At 34.6% G+C, this 18,036-nt stretch overlaps 1 protein-coding gene across 4 annotated transcripts in view; it reads right to left on the bottom strand.

Moving 5' to 3' along the window:
• The window catches only part of Krt95d (phosphofurin acidic cluster sorting protein KrT95D), a 105,495-nt gene that overhangs the window by 37,536 nt on the left and 49,923 nt on the right, over positions 1-18,036 (bottom strand). The window contains exon 1 of one of the 4 annotated variants that reach the window (XM_076309200.1): positions 14,842-14,960. The exons of the other annotated variants lie outside the window; for them this stretch is intronic. The gene's annotated coding sequence lies outside the window, so the exon portion shown is untranslated. Of the gene's footprint in view, positions 1-14,841; positions 14,961-18,036 lie in introns of those variants that run through there. 4 annotated transcript variants of the gene reach the window in all.

Here is an 18,036-nt window from a genome sequence, read left to right as displayed (position 1 = left end):
ATGGACCGAGCCTCGCTACCACTTAACCGTCCGCTCTCACGTTTGCGTGAGTTTATTAAAACCTAGGTTTTAATGGAGTTTCCTTCGCGTTTACAATGGATCTAGGAATTGGGTGATTACAAATTACTCGCGATCAGTAGAGTATACTAGTTATCGTATTCTTGTGAGATTATTAAGGTACGGAATGTTGGAAACAATATCGTGCTCTGGCCGATTCTATGGTGTCTAATTAAAGTATCCTAGTTATCGTATTCTTATGAAATTATTCATGTACGGAATGTTGGAAACAATATCGTGCCGATGCTATGGGATCTAATCATCAATTTTTATGATAGCTACTTTAGATAGAAAATATTTCTTCGGAAAATATTTGACACGGTTATTTTAAAAGGATGGAACAACCTTCAGTGTTTGGAGTCGAAAGTTTACTCAGTTTTCGAACAAATATTACGGAAATAAGTTTAAATACAAAAAGTGTACGTTTCTGAACGTTAAATTAGTTTTCGCAAACATTCGATCATTTGATAATGTACTGAAAGTTAATACATTTTTCGTTACATTTTCTCGCGAAACAAGAATCTTGTTTATTTGTGTATGCAAAACACAAACTTTAATACGAAAGATAAATATTTAAAAATTGAGTTGAGATACGAAATATTTATAATTATTGTATTCCTTGTTTACTCGGTTTTGAACGAATGAATTTTTCTGGTAACTAGTTACGCGGCTGAATTCGTCATTTAATGATATAATTTTCTTGTTAGAACTTTTCTCTTACACTTAATAGTTTCTAAGGTATTAGATCAAATCGTATTATGTACTGAAACTAAATCTTTGATTTGGCAACCCCAACGTCAATCCGTGAATCATACGTGCAATGTGATTAAGAATACTTAAAACTGCGGACATCGCTGTAAATCGATAGTAATAATGTGCAAATTGGACTGAATTGTATTAGGGTTGACCACTATTTCGCATTTAATTCGATTATGTAATAGTATTCGTCTGTTCTATACGTTGAACTGAATTCTGTTAGGATTCGTTTTCCAGTGTTACTGTTCGACACAGAGAAATAAGTCGAAAGCAACTAGTGTGAGATCACGAGCGACTTTAAAATTCGATTTCAACGAAAGTAGAGCCTTTCGTGAAATATTGGTTGTTCGTGAGTCGTAAAAGGTTGTTCGTAAAGTCATTTCGTTTTTCAAAATAGAGAATATATAATTTAATAAAATGTTTGTACACTCTAAAAAAATCGTGTTTCATTTTCACCAAAAAAAAACGAAATAACTTTTCGAACAATCCAATAGTTTCATTTCGTGAGTTATTATTTATTTCTCCATACATTCTCTCTTCGACTGTATTACAAATATTCAAGTACGATATATCAACAACAAAATAAATATTTGACACGGTTATTTTCAAAGGATGGAACAACTTTTAATGTTTGGAGTCGAAAGTTTGTTTAGTTTTCGAAAAAATATTACAAAAATAAGTTTAAATACGAAAAATGTACGTTCCTGAACGATAAATTAGTTTTGCTCCAAAATAAATGTATACTGTATTCTACAATTACCGTATAGTTTAACATTCTTTGTTCTTATATTGCATTCAAATATTGAACACAATTTTCGCGCCTCTTTTCTGGGTCTACAAACTATACGTTACAATTACTTGATAATTTCAGATAAATTTTTATTTATCGATCCACCGCGTTTAGATACTTATAAAAATTCAATGCCTCCCCTTGATTCGAAATTTCGATTCGATATTTTCTATTCGAATATTCGTAAAAGTGTCCCCGTTTCGTTCGAATCTCCAATACACCACTGTCTTCCGCGATAATCTTTTATTCAATGTTCTAAGCTGTGGCAGCTTCGCGCGGATAACACGGTCGAAACGATACACAAAAAAATGCGACACTGCTCGATAACGGTGGATAAACGAGGATTTTCGTTAACGATGTTCGTGTCCTATCTTTTTTATCGCCGGTTCTGGTTGATCGACGGTCTCTAGAAACGTAGAGCGCAGGTTCAACGATAAGCTTATCGCACGGTTTCGTGTGTAAGAAGCCAAAGATTGGGGAAAACCCTCTCGAGCCCCTCGACAGGAAATGCATAGTTTCTTCGTTATCGTGCATATGAAAATTTCAACCACCCCGTGTCGCACACGCTTGGTGTTCGCGTTGAAATTGCGAAAGCCAGTTTCAAACTCAATTTTCCATGTAGCACGTCGCGTCGAGAAACGTCACGCGCTCCGATCCAAGCAAATATCAGCTCATTTCTCTAAGCGAAGGGCCGCCATTTAATTTCAAAGTCGGGCCGGCTTCGACACCGGACAAATAATTGTGTCGTTTCTATCGTACGGGGGAATATTAATCGAGCACGTCCATCGCAAATGTTTAAACAGTTTCGTCGAAAACCTCGATGGTTTTCCATTACGATCACGAAGCTGAAATTTATCGTCGTAACGTCGTCCGGCGTGAAAAATATCAACTTTTGCAACGTTCGCGATTACGCGCACGTTTCGCGTATGCTCGTTTCGACGATAGAATCATTTTCGCGCTTCATCGATCCGCGGTGGATGTAACCAGCGAAAGAAAAGAAATTCATTCCTGCAGTGACGCATTTCGACTGAAACATTTTTTATAGTTTGTTGATAATGTTTCGCGAACCGGACGAATTGTACTATCTTTTCTATTCAAGTTACTCTCAATATTCTTACCGTTTTCGTATTTTGTGAGTATTTTTCAGAATAATTCTGTGCAATTTCTTTATATACATATATAACAATTCTATTGTTGTTTTCTATTTATAAATATTCAATGTTGATGGCGAGAGTAACACGAAAAGCACAGATTTCTTGATAGTTATATGTACACAGTATTTTGTAAGTATTTGTCAGAATAATTCTGTGCAATTTCTTTATATACACATGTAACAATTCTATTGTTGTCTTCTATTTAGAAGTATTCAATATTGATGGCGAGAGTAACACGAAAAACATAGATAGTTATATGTAGACAATTTTGTAGCTATAAAAAAAGAGATGCGAACTTTTTTCGACATCTCTCATTATTTTGTAGCTATTTCTTTACATACACATATAACAATTCTATTGTTGTTTTCTATTTATAAATATTCAATGTTGATGACGAGAGTAACACGAAAAGCATAGAATAGTTACATATACACAGTTTTGTAATTATAAAAAAAGAGATGCAAACTTTTTTCGACATCTCTCATTATTTTGTAGTTATTTCATGATAAAAAAAAATTTGCATTTAACCAAGGGTTGATTTCACCCCCTCGCGCTATATTACGACACACAACGAGAAATGATTTTGTATTTCGAATTTAACTTGTACTATTTGTACAATAGATTGTTTAATAAGTTTTGTCGTTCGATAAAAAATAGAGCTATTAGGTTCGTCGTTTTATTTTTCTAAAGATAGTACAACTGTTTGATGAACATGCGTAAAATTTCATGTAGATCTGTCTACTCGTTTGCATATTTACAATTGTTCAAAGTTGAAGTATCACAGTATTTTTCTACAATGAAAAAAACGACAAAATTTATCGAACAACCCACTATAACGATAAAAAATTCCTGGGTTTTCCCAATTTTTCTCGTTTGAGATGAATAAAAAGAATATCGTTGTTATCGATCAATTTGAATTATTCTCTCGAATCGAGTCTACAGCCATGCGTTCGATAATGCTCGATGACTCAAAGTAATTTGTCCCGAAATCCCCTAATTGTACCGACAATTTACATAATAAGTCGTGGCCGCCTAAGTGAGCCGTAATAACAGGGTCCGCGGTTAGGTCTAGCCTCGTCAATTATGCAAGTACTTATACTACTCGCCGTAATTGTCGTATCTCGGTGACATGCTGCCTACGATACTACCACTTGCAGGTTTCTTTGATTAAATAGTTAATAAAATCCACGTTCGACAAATCCTTGGACTTAGCTCGCTCGTTAGCTGGAAGTTAATGAAACGGTCAGTGATGCAATAACGGTGATAATCGTTCGATAACAATGACACAATTCGTTTCGAACAAACGAAACTTTTTCAGTACGGAACGTGGATTATCCTATATAACAAATGAACGAAACATTTTTAAGAAACCGATTCGTGGATAATCAATTTCATCACTGCTGTTTACGCAATTGTAGCATTCGATGTCCAACGATCAGGATCTATTTTGCAATTATAAACAAACGAATCAATGTTGAATTCGTTAGATCAATTCACATCGATATTCATAGTAATCGAAGAATCTTCTGTACCAAATCGATTCGTTTTTCGATCCGATTATACACTTTAACGAGACTTATACCCGGTACAAAGCTTCTAATAGTGTTAACTAATACAATATACAGTAGTACAACACAGTACAATATAGTACAACAACTTTAATAACTTTAGCACCGTTCGACAAACCGACTGGCACGTTACAATTTTTCTAATTTGGAAGAGTATGCGTCTCGATTCCAAGTGTCCCAAGATAAGTGCCATATAGTTTCTCATAGATTTCTTCCAAGAAGAAATACCTATTTTAACCACACCGTGATCGAATCTCTTAGAAACGAGACCCCATTGTTTAGCAACACGACATCGTGTCACCTACCATCCTTTCAAACTCTTGTGTTTCCCAAACTACATTATTCGACACCCGATAATCACGCGATAGCAAGTGGTCGTCTTTCAGTAACCGCCCACAAGGATGCACAGCTTGTGTCAAGGTCCATTCAGCCCTTGACCCAGCCGAAACCCTTTATGAGATATCGTTGGTAACATCCTTAAAATACGTTGGCGCGAACAGGCTCGACATTGATTTTAATTTGGCAATGCCAACTGGGAATTGAGTTTCCAAAAGTGTCCTCGCTAGAGTGAGGATATTTAGGAGTAACGTTGCTTTTCCTCAAGGGCAACGTCTGTACGATGGCATTCTCCGCTTGCCAAACCCCTGCCAAAACACAACTTAAAAGGAACTCGTGTAATGACAAAGGCTGGCGCCGTTGTGTCGTCGGCTTCTACTGGCAGAAATAAACCGAACGTTAGTATTAGCTTGCGCAACCACGTTAATTCAACTGTACACATAGCTTCTTAACTCTGACACCCGTGCTACGTGCACCAATGTCGGTAATTTGTTTCCTCGCTCAATTACGGTAATAATACGATGTGCCCGTAGTTCTCTGCAACACGAATCGAAGTATTGAATAAACTATGCAGATGTAGAGATAGATGGACGATTGCGTTGCAAAGGCGAAGGTACAGCCACGTACTCGTATTAACATAATCTATCGTTGGATGGTCGCACGACGATAATGGAGATTTTCGTTCGCGAGTGAGTCACGTAGACAGTTCGATCGAGTGTTTCTTACGATTGTGGATAAAAAGAAGGGGTTCGAGGAAACAGTTGAACGATTTAATAATGGTTGACTGTCTACGAATCGTAAGTAACCGAATAGCAAGACACAGAGAGATTCACTGAAGTAGAAGGACCATTTGTCTGGCTTTGTTCGTGTGTTCCTATTTAGATACAGAGTATTTTAGGTCGAACGACAATTTTTGATTTTTACTTTTCAATGTACGGAATCTGGCGGTGACACTGAGAAATTAATTCTTGCGAAACGGTAACCTTTGATTTTAAAGAGTTTTTCAGGTATTAATTGTTAACTGTTCGACGGATGCTGTCACGTACACGCGATTTCATGTCAGCGGTTACCGACCATTTGTTATCGAAATAGGATATATTCTCGGTTATTTGAATATTTGTTTGTCATGAAATTGATAAATACGTTTGTTATAAAGCAATTGTACAATAGTATTGAATTAATTTATATATCTCAACGATGTATTTTTACGCTAAATAATCGTGTTAAATAGGTATTTAGATTTCGAATTGTATTCGTTTGTTTTTGCTGTGTGTGTATCGTGTATCGTTATTTTTGCATATTTATATTATTTATTATCTTTTCTGGGCAGAATATTCGCCTTTTTGTATCCGAGGATGACCTGGTTTTTAACACGGGAACGTTATCATTATGTCGTACACGTATTTATTAATTTTATGACAAATAAATTGTTTAATGTCCACGAGAATATATTCTGCTTTAAAAATTCCACGTTTCGATTATTATTTTCAAAGACTTAATAACGTATGCAATTTCGTTGGTTTTACCAAAGTAAATATTTACGATAAAAATATATTTCGATTCAAATGCGCAACTATATGTCTTTAATAAATGAAAATAAATGTATACCGAACGTTAGTCGTATAATTTTGAGCGAAAGATTAAAAAAAGGCTAATCGAACAAAATAATTACAATATTTTGCATTCAATATCTTTTAATACGATTTTCTGTTACGAGCCTAAGACTTTGCAAAAATTAATTTTTCAACGTCGCTCTCTAATACCGTAAATTAAGAAAAACGATCAAATTTATCAAGAACGTGTAACAAAGTCGCAAAAAATTGTGTTTTTCATCCCCACTACTTCATTCCTTCAAGCTTAGGTCACTCCCTCAGGAATTTTTTCTATCGAGCTATACTTGTTTCGTAGACGTAACAATTCACGTGCAAATTAACGCAACTATTTGTTTAAATGAAATAACGTGCTTTTATTTGCATAAATACGTATCCAGACAGGAAGCTAATACATTAAAGTTTGTTTCCTTTGAATTTTCCTTCGAAAGGTGTACGTGTGTTTTGTTTCTTCATTCAGTGGTAAAACGTATCCGTTAAATATGCAATTGCAAAGATAAAGCACGAATACGAGAAAATGTATCGTTATTAGTTCTTGGAGAGAATATTAGACATAATTCTATGAATGTTAATACGATGCGCGAACACAAATTATCGACGACCGCTAGTTAACGTTGAAATTGCAACTGTGCAAACTACCGGAACGGAAGTTGCATGCAACGAGTTGGATGCACGTTATTTACAATTCACAGCAGAAAACCCTTACAGTAATAACATACCCAATTCATCGTCGATTTATCAACGTAACGTAGTTGTGTTACTGAAATCACGTTGTGTACTTATACGATTTATCGATTATATTTTATATTTATTAAGTTATTAATTAAATTATAATTATATTTGTACTCCCTGTAAAATACAAACCGGAGTAAAGTATAATACATATCCACGATCGGGCAATAATGTGTCAAACGAATTATTCCACACTTTGAGAATTATTCATGATAAACGTAAATAGTTATTTGTGAAAAGCATTGATAAAAATTAGCGGGGCATTGGTATTTATCCGCTACGATGGAAATACTCCATTCGATTCAAGGATTTTTGCAATTGTGTCATTAGTTTGTAATTAATGCGCAAACATTTGAGGTAACCAAATATTCGATAGGAACTCGAACACTTCGTGCAGTATTGAACAAAATTAAATACATTCGAGCAATGTGAACAGTTTGAAAAAAATATCGAATACTTCGAATAACCTGGAAAAGTTTCGTCCGTTTAAATAATTTAATTACGATAAAAATTTTAATCCAATATTCAAACTTCGTGTTCCCGTTTATACGTTTCTTTTTCCACGCAGTGAATGCAGATTTGTGTCAGATCAGAAATTACATTTTCGGTAATACAATATTTCAAGATTGCCAAGAATCGATTAACATTGGAATTTACGTAGTGCACTTTAATTTTACTTTGACATATTTGCCTTCTTCATTTTACTCTGTCAGTAATGTAGATTTACGTTTAACGATAAATTACATTTCTAATAAATCTAAAAGACTGCGATAAATTCATTAAGAAATGTATCTTGATTGCATATTCAAATGTTGTGTTTCCACTGTTCCTTTTCACTTCGTGTTATATATAACGCAAATTTGCATACGCATACAAATTACACTTCTCTGGTTCAGTCATCTAAGAAATTAGTTCCGCTAACCGTCGATTGCAGTTAGAATCTTAATCTCATAATTACTCTTACAATTCGATTTATCCGTAAATAACGCAGATTTCTGTCCGATTGCAAATATACACGGCGCAATAATGAACTTTGCTAACAAATCGAGACATGCGGCAAGCTTGTCAAAATGTAAATTGCAATTTATATCCAGTCATCGGATTTTCATTTATTCCCGATCATTTTATTCGCAATTAATTAGATTTACGCGGGAGAACTAATTGCATTTTAAGTTAGCGACTTCGTTTTAGCAGCAAATTAATTATACAACAAACTTCGCATTCTAGTTCATCCTATTTACTTTCTCTAAAAAGTAACGTACATTTACATTCCAATAGCAATTACACTTTCAATAACGATCTCATTATTGCAATAAATCAATTTGTCTACAAATTGCGCAATACCAAAGCGGATATTATATTTAATAACAGCCGTAAGAAGTAGCTATGCATTAAACGTAATTATTATAGGAAGTTACAAACTAATTGCAACTGGGAGATCAATTTCTTGTATATAATTTATAGGTACAAATATTTATAAGAAAGCGATTTAATTGACTCGAATGTACCTGTAACAGCTTGAAATTTCTATTCAGACCGTATAATTGCTCGTCAAGCGTCAAATATTCATTTTATTAAACATTTTTTCTATCTCCATTAGATATTTTTAAGAAATTTAATTAAATAGACATTTCATTCTGATATTTTTCAATGCCCTGTTCGTGTGTCAAGTTTCAAAAAAATTGCAGATTGTCAATTAGGTAATGTTCCTTACGAGTCAGATCATTGTATAACATATTCGTATTATTTTCAATTGTAAAATACTTTAATAAAGTTTTCACAGAAATCTGCAAGACACTTTGTATAATACACGTGCAAACAGATTGGTTTATTGATTATGGCCAATTCCTGAACGAACAGAACTCGCTATAACTCCGGATGCAATCTTCTCGTGCGCGTACTATAGTAAATTGATATTCTGAAATTTATCATAACGTTCTTTCGTTCCTTTTTCTTTCCTATTTATTATAACTTTCTTTCGTTCCTTTTTCTTTCCTATTTATTATAACTTTCTTTCGTTCCTTTTTCTTTCCTATTTATTATAACTTTCTTTCGTTCCTTTTTCTTTCCTATTTATTATAACTTTCTTTCGTTCCTTTTTCTTTCCTATTTATTATAACTTTCTTTCGTTCCTTTTTCTTTCCTATTTATTATAACTTTCTTTCGTTCTTTTTTCTTTCCTATTTATTATAACTTTCTTTCATTCCCTTTCCTTCCCTTTTTATCACAACTACCGACTAAACACCTACCCATTTCCTAATTCCACGATAACTACCTAAAAATGCATACCAAATAAAAAAAAGTCTTCCCCAGCGAGTACCAAAAATGACCATCTGTAAACATCGTCCTCTCGCCGTATCGAAATCATGCTCGATTTCATGCTCCCGCTTATCCCGTACGGTTCGCTTAAATCCAATAAAGTTCGAAACTCGGTTTCGCGTCGCTTCTCTAACCGTAACTTCGACTTCCTTCCTACGATTCCCGATTTCCTTCGAAAATTTCACGCGCCCGTTCGTACCACTTGTTCCGTACCAACGAGTCCAGATTTACTTTCGATCGCTCGTAACCGACGTTACTCGCGGATACGCGTCCCGAATCGGGGGATGCGCGCGCAACAAGGCTACGCGCCCGCGGCTGGGAACACGACGCGGGAACGAGTCTCGTCGCGAGGGTTGCAGCGAATCTCCGTACAATGCACGTCGATCGGAAATGCACCGGCGCAGCGCGCCGGCTACACACCTGTACACAGGCCCCGCGAGAGTTGCAACGGTGCAACGGAGGCATTGTGCGCTCCCGTAAACAATACCCGGTGCGCCTCGTGTAAAAGGTGTAAAAATAGCACGCGTTGGCTTCTGCCAATTTCTTTGTATACCCAACAAAGATTTACCGCGAGCGTTCCGGCTCTCGCGGTTTAATGCGAGCGCGAGTAAGGTTTCCTCGCGGTGGACAGGCCTCGCGAAACAAGCCGCTTTACACGACAAATCTAATGGTAAACCGTTAGATATTTTAGCCCCGCGTTCGATGGAAACCGTTCCTTTCTTTTCTCTTTTGCGGTTTTCCTAGCGTTAATCCCACCGGCGGCCTGCATGCACGATACTGGACACCGATTGTCGCGAAATTTTTCTTACAGACCGAGTGTTCACGAACCGATTCACAATGCTCGATATTAGCAATCTGGGACAGTTGTTTTCAAACTTCTCGATAGGAGAAGAACACTTCTGAGAAACATTTCTCCGCTCGAGATTCGCTGGCCAACAAATCGAAATTATCGAATCTTTTATTCGGTGTGCGTAACAAATTATTCGAAGAATGCTAATTCTGATCGAATTACGTTTGTGTAACTTTTACACTGATAAAAAAATTACATTTACTGCGATACACAGAGTGTTCCTGGTTCAAGATGGTAAACTTTGTAAGTATATTCTGTATAAAAATAAGGTTCTAAGTAAGAGTAATATTATATATAAACATAGGTTATTTAACGTTTTATTATGAAGTTATAAACAGAAATAAGAAACTCGAAGGGGATAGTTAGGTATAACGATATTTACGATTATATAAATAGATCTTATGTTAAAGAAGTGCACTATTTTTGAGGAACGGTTTTCTTCTTGTATAATTGCGTTACAATGATTTTGTCTGGAAAGTAATTTAAGTGACTCTGTCCATTGTAATCATGCATAACATCTCGTAAATAATTTGCTGCATGGTACTCTTCCATTAGGGAATCTGCATTGGTACTCCCTCACTGCAACACGAACATTCCCATTGCAGAAAACGTAGATAAAGTGCATATCTGCATACTCCTCACTTGTAAATAATCGTGGCATTTCGATAAGAAGTCTAAATACTTACTAATGGTTCTGGCAGAAATTAATATTAATAGCTTCAACGACCACAGGTAGTAAACATGGCTCGTGTAAACAAATTAAATGTAAATATTGCTGATCTATTCCATCACTGTATCGCGACAACCGCATCTGTTAGCGTCTCCTTTGAATTTCGTATTTTTATTTATAATTTTTTAATAACACGTTACGTAACCTACGTTTATATAACGTTTTTCTTTTATTGAAACTCAGAATATATTTATAAAGTTTGATACCTTAAATTTGGGGCACTCTGTATATAACAAATAATGTCGTAGAATTTTGTACAATTCTCTTAAAGTAAAATTTAGATATAAATGAATTTTTTAAGTGAGCTAAACTTCTGAGATCAATGTATCAATGGAAAGAGATTAAGTTATTATTGTAATCCCTCTGGTTGAAAAATTATCCTCCTGAGCGCAATAATTTAGTTATAAAAAAATCCCACGTAATGTAAAAAATTTTCCTACTTCGTGGTAACAAAACCGTCCTTAAAATTATGCAGCAGTCGTATGCTAATACAAATTTAAAAAATGAATTGTCAAAATATGCTGATAATATTTCTCATGACGCATTCACTTCAGCCATCGATGAATATTCATCAGTGTACACCATTAAAAGATCATTATACCAAATAAATATCGTTAATGAGACCATTATACCAAATAAATATCAATAAGAAGGTTGATAAATATTCTAATATTACACACATTCGAAAGTTTTGTTATGCGTGTTAAAAATTTACAGTAACAAGAATCTGTGTTCCACCGTCAACGAACATAAGATCATCGACACTGGTTCGAAGTAAAATTAAAGTATGTTCTTTTTAATAATTTCGTATTCATTTCCAATTACTTTCAAAACGAACAAAATATGTTTCGTTAGGAACTAACTGAATTAAACCAGAAAGTGTGGAATCGATATCTCCTAGTTTAACCATTGGAATGTTTCTACTAAAAATTTATACGGAAAAAATTGAAAATTTAACTTGCAATAATTTGTGTCACTTGTTATACAAACAACCGTAAACGAAATAGCGTTCAGGGGGAATTCTTTTTCCGCTCGGGAGGAATTTCGTGTTGTCTCGTTTCGGTTCCTCGATGGAATAAATAGATATGATTTCCCGTGCGTAAAATAACAACGAGAAAAAATCATGGCGAACAAAAGACCGCGTCTCTTAACTGAAATTACATCCATTTACAGTTCCGAGCCTGAATCACGTTGCGAACGCGAAACGCTTAGTTACTGTTACGCTTTCCGGATCGCGACATTTAAAGCGTCGGCCACGAACGACATTTCCGATAGGATTCGCGTGCAAGCTTGCACACGAGCGTGGCTGCGCAACAACAATTCGCAAGACATTTTTCGCGATCTAACGAATTCATAGCCGAAACGAGAATCGACGACTAGAAAGTTTCAGGCCATCCTGAAGATACCTAACTTCGCTGAAACGTCGATTTCACTTTCGATCTACATCGAGTTAGTTCACAAGTTCACTTCGGGTGCATTCGATAAAGTTTCGAAACGTCATCGAATACACCTATTTACTTTTTGTATGGAACCTTTCGAGAAAAAGCGACGAATTCGATTAGTGACGATGTTACACGATGACTTTGTGTAATTACTGATTTTAATTAACGCACAGACACTTTAAAAATTGGACGAATTTTTGACCCGTATCTCTAATAGATTATGGGAAATTAATTTTTCATACGACTGGGCCGGAATAATGTACAGAATTAAACGCCAGCCCAATAATCGATAATACGTTTCCCACTGTTGCATGAAATTCAAAATTTCCTACCAACGTTTCTGGTATTACGTATACAATTGTGTGTATAATTTTTTAAATTGTCAGAGCGTGGTCTGGATGTTCGATATCCTGATTTTTATCAATATCGTCGAAAAAGCGAATCCTGTTAAAGCAAAGTTGCTGTTTCGTAGGCTACACGGTCGTTTGTTAATTAATTCTGTGTTCTACTTATTTACCTATCCGCAATACCATTCGCGGTAATTGTTTGGCTCGGTGCCAATAATTCAAGGTAAATTATCCTACGCTTATCTCGTGCAAAATTCGTGACACAATTTTTGATTGCAAATAATTGCTCGAACAAAAAGTTACGTAAATATTCGTGTATCGAATAAACTGTTGTTCGAGTAAAAGTGGTAAATTATTAAGAGAATAAGATTTTGTAGCTTTTCGTCGATCGAAGAAAGTGAATTTCGTATTTACACGACAATTGAATTGAGCTCAAACGCTATCAAATTAAATCAAACAGTGTCGAACCGAACGATACTGCATCGAAACGAGGCAAATAGAAGAGCAAGCTGGGGAATTATAAATATCTGTGTATCGAATAAATCGTTGTTCGAATAAAAATTGTAAATTATTAAGGGAATTGAGTTCAAATATTATCAAATTAAAGCAAACAATGGCGAACCGAATGATACTGCATCAAAACGAGGCAAATAGAAAAGCAAACTAGGGAATTATAAATACCTATGTATCGAATAAATTGTTGTTCGAATAAAAATGGTAAATTATTAAGGGAATTGCGTTCAAATATTATCAAATTAAAGCAAACAATGGCGAACCGAAAGATACTGCATCGAAACGAGGCAAATAGAAGAGCAAACTAGGGAATTATAAATATCTGTGTATCGAATAAATCGTTGTTCGAATAAAAATTGTAAATTATTAAGGGAATTGCGCTCAAACATTATCAAATTAAAACAAACAGTGGCAAACCGAACGATGTTACACCGAAACAAGACAAATAGAAGAGCAAGCTGGGGAATTATAAATACCTGTGTATCGAATAAATCGTGGTTCGAATAAAAATTGTAAATTATTAAGGGAATTGCGCTCAAACATTATCAAATTAAAACAAACAGTGGCAAACCGAACGATGTTACACCGAAACAAGACAAATAGAAGAGCAAGCTGGGGAATTATAAATATCTGTGTATCGAATAAATTGTTGTTCGAATTGAAATTGTGCTCAAACATTATCAAATTGAAACGAACAGTGGCGAACTGAACGATGCTGCATCGAAACGAGGCAAGAAGGAGGCAAACTGGGAATGCACATTTACTCGAATGCGGTAAAATGTTTTTCGACCGTATTACGGTAAATTCGATTCGTTTCGATGTTGCTCGAGACTCCACGTTTCCGGATTCAGCTTAGACGATCGGAACATATACGCACAACTATGATCGATGCGGCTCGTTCGGTAGCTTGCACAGACTTTCGTTCGATATTTGTAATGCAAACGACATACGCAATATACAGTTTAGAAATAGGACGACAGACATCGACTGATTTCTACGACTTCATTAGATATCGATTTCTCTGGGAATATCGTATCTAGATGCGAAGAAAGTCGTACGACAATTTTATAACGCTCTGTTCATTTCCTCTTTGAATCTATTCTTCGAAATAAAATTCCGAATATATCTCAACAATAATCTATACTTCTTTTATCGGTTATTTCTACACGGATAAAATTGTTACATTTATAATTCTAAACACGCAAAACGGAATTTTATGTTTAACAATTGTACAATATTTGAAACTGCTCAGAGAAATTCGACTGTGGTGACCTTCTCTTAGAGTTTTGTCTATGTATAAACAACTGAGCAAAAAAGTATCGATTATATTGTTAAATTTTAGTTTTAAGAATACACGTTAAGATTGATTTAAATTATTTAACTATATGGAAGAAAAACATAATAAAATATGCTTATAGATAAAATTCCAATATACTTGAAAAATATAAAAGTTTCGGTATATTTATCGTAAATTCCTAACCAATTTTTGCAGTTCAATATGTATCATCCTCAAAAAGTGTCCTATATTTTTTTAAACATTCCATTGATAAAATGCTTCAATTTTCTCCACTTTTTCAGCAGAGGACGCTAAAATATCTTCGACTATTTAAAAATTGTAACTTTTTTTTAACACTTACGCACAGCTTTCTTCCTATGAGTGAAGGTCGGGCAACAATGAATAAGAAATATCAATGAACTGCGCGTAGATCTACAAACCTGCAAAAAGAGAAACAAACGGGTGGTAAGAATAAGGCTGGTGAAAAAATGGAAAATTACGCTTCGTTTAAAAGAATTTAAATATTTATCAGAAACAGAACACGCGATTTAGTAAATATTTAAATTTATTCCATTTCGTCATCGGCGCGAAGCTGTTCATAAATTTACAAAAAGGAACGCGAAGCGAAAAAAGTTCTGATTTGAAGAAAAAGAAAATGTTACGTCGTCGAGTGATACACGAGCGCGTTAATATTTCAGGTTGCAGAAACATTAAATCGGATCGCGAACGATTAAACGACACAAGATTAAAGGATTACGAAACAAATAACTTCGTCGTGGACGAGTGTACGATGCACAGAAGACACGACGCGTTCTAATAACGGCCAGCTGGCGACGAGTGGATAAAGACAGGAAGTTAAATGCGAACAGCATTCAATACATTTTTGCATTTTTTCATGGACAACAGCGATCGTGTTCATGGCTGCTGAGCAGTCGTCGACTGCATAACAAACGTCGTTCATTGTGTCGCGTAGCTATTGAAATTAGAAGTGCTAACGATTACCGATAATTGGGTTAAGGTATTAATACGGTTCAAGTAGGAACAAGTGAAACAGAACTTAATTATAAATCCTCAACGTCATTCTTTTTATCGGTTTTATCTTCTAAGCTTAGACACATTAGAAATCTAGACAATTTAGAAATCTAATTAAAAATTTCTATTCTTGTTATTGTAGCTTCGCGAGTGTATCAACGGATTTCTAAGGATTTTTAGATGAAAATAAGTCCACGTTGGAACGATTTCTCAAGCTGAAAGAATAAATGTAATATTGTGATATAGACAATTTTCGTAACAAACGTACGGAACTTTGAATATTTTGACAAAATGTGGAAATATCTGTGTAAGTTTCGTATGTTTCGATAAATTCGTTAACACGTAATTCTTTCCTTTCGTTTCTATGGTCTTAAATTATGTGACAAAGAAAGGGAAATTAACTTTCAAAATGTTTAATTATGTCTTCGGGTATAATACGAGATATTAGTGTGGAGTCTGAGAATAGATTGAACTTGGACAATTTTAATAAGGTTCTAGAGTACTTGTAACTTTGAAAATAGTCTTAATTCCATGTACTACTACGTCACTTCCCTAAAGTGTCCCAAGTTCCATCTATTCTTACATCTCTGTAATGTTCCAAGTTCCAAGATATATGTCCTCGCATTTAAGCTGCGAGAATGGATAAAATTGACCGTTGCAGTATTTCCCCGTGAAAATGAATTTTCTACGTTCGCTTGGTTTATCGATTTCCGTGATTTAGGTGAATATGGTTCCCAGAACCATTACTCGCAGACTGCGCTGCAAAACCACTGATTTTTCACGAGATTGATACTTCAGATCGTGTGACAGCATTTTTCACGAAACATTAAATCTATTTTATAATAGGTTGTTCGATAAATTTTTTCGTTCCATAAAACTTATTGAACAGTACTGTTCAATGTAATACTGTGTAGTAATACTTTATCGAATGACGAAACTTATTTAGCAACCTAGTACTATACTGTTCAATAAGTTTTATTGAACAACAAGCTAGTACTATACTGTTCAATAAGTTTTATTGAATAACAAGCTAGTACTATACTATTCGATAAGTTTTGTTGAACAACTTAGTACTATATTGTTCAATAAGTTTTATTGAAGAACAACCTAGTACTGTACTGTTCAGTAAGTTTTGTTTAACAACAACCTAGTACTATACTGTTCAATAAGTTTTATTGAACAACAACCTAGTACTATACTGTTCAATAAGTTTTACTGAACAAGAACCAAATACTGTTCAATAAGTTTCATCGAACGACAAAACTTATTGAACAATCTAGTATCTTGTCTGTGATTACACTAGTTACTGAAATTGTTTCAGAAAAGTTTCTGAAAGTATTATAAGAAAACGAAAGTATTATAAGAAAAACGAAATCCTGAGGGTAAAGGGATTGGGATACCATAAATAGAATATGGACAATATGGAGTAATTTGTTCACGAATACAGGCCTTACGAAAACTGATTAAAACGACTGACCCAAAAAGACTTGCAATTTTTCCCAGAAGTGATCTTTCTTTCCCCTTACAACACCTACTTAAAAAGAATTCGAACGAAGTCCTGTATGACCTCGTTTTTATTGAAAAAATTAGGCCACTCTGTTGATAATATTCGCACAAAAATATTGAGTTGTTCGGAAAGTCATTTCGTTTTTTTTTTGATAAAAATGAAACACGATTTTTTTAGAGTGTATAAACATTTTATTAAATTATATATTCTCCATTTTGAAAAACGAAATGACTTTCCTAATAACTTCTAACGGACTAATAACTAATTAGGTTCGAACAACCTAATAGAATTGCAGAATATAAAAATTGTTACTTTTCCGTCAGTTTCGGTCATTAAGTATATGTAATGCGATTTTGTATCTTTTACTGAGAAGAATGACTAAAAAATTTCTTTTCAATATAATAAATATAACATGACACAATACCTTAGACAAGCTATTTATTTATCAATTTATTTCAGATTCGAAACAAAATCTGAAATGAATAAACAAATAGCTTACCTAAGACCGATAATATTTTACTTCAAATTTTGTTTCGAAGTTGAAATACATTAACAAATTGTTTGTCCAGGCCTGATGATACTTTATTTCAAATTAAGCTTACCTAAGACCGATAATATTTTATTTCAAATTTTGTTTCGAAGTTGAAATACATTAACGAGTTGTTCGTCTAGGACCGATGATACTTTATTTCAAATTTCGTTGGGAAGTTTAAACAAATAAATAAACGAGTAACTCGCCTATGATCGATAGTGTGTCATATCCCTTTTTTATCGAAAAGTTCTTGTACGCCCAATGGAAAAATGTACACGGGATCAACAGCTTCGACAATGCGTTAAATTGTTTCTACTTATTTAACGAATGAGGATTCGTTACGCTCGGTGATTTTGATCGATGCACCTGGTACGTGGGGAAAATAGTTTGTTTTAAAAATAACTAAAGCACGCCGCGCAAGAAATCGCGTTTATGAGAGTTCCGCGAGCATCGATCCACCGTACGATGACTTCGTATGAACCCGC

This window comes from Ptiloglossa arizonensis, chromosome 4 (genome assembly GCF_051014685.1).
Source record: "Ptiloglossa arizonensis isolate GNS036 chromosome 4, iyPtiAriz1_principal, whole genome shotgun sequence".
Lineage (NCBI taxonomy): Eukaryota > Metazoa > Arthropoda > Insecta > Hymenoptera > Colletidae > Ptiloglossa > Ptiloglossa arizonensis.
The sequence above is the reverse complement of the archived record's forward strand: the minus strand, read 5'-3'. Positions and strand labels throughout refer to the sequence as shown.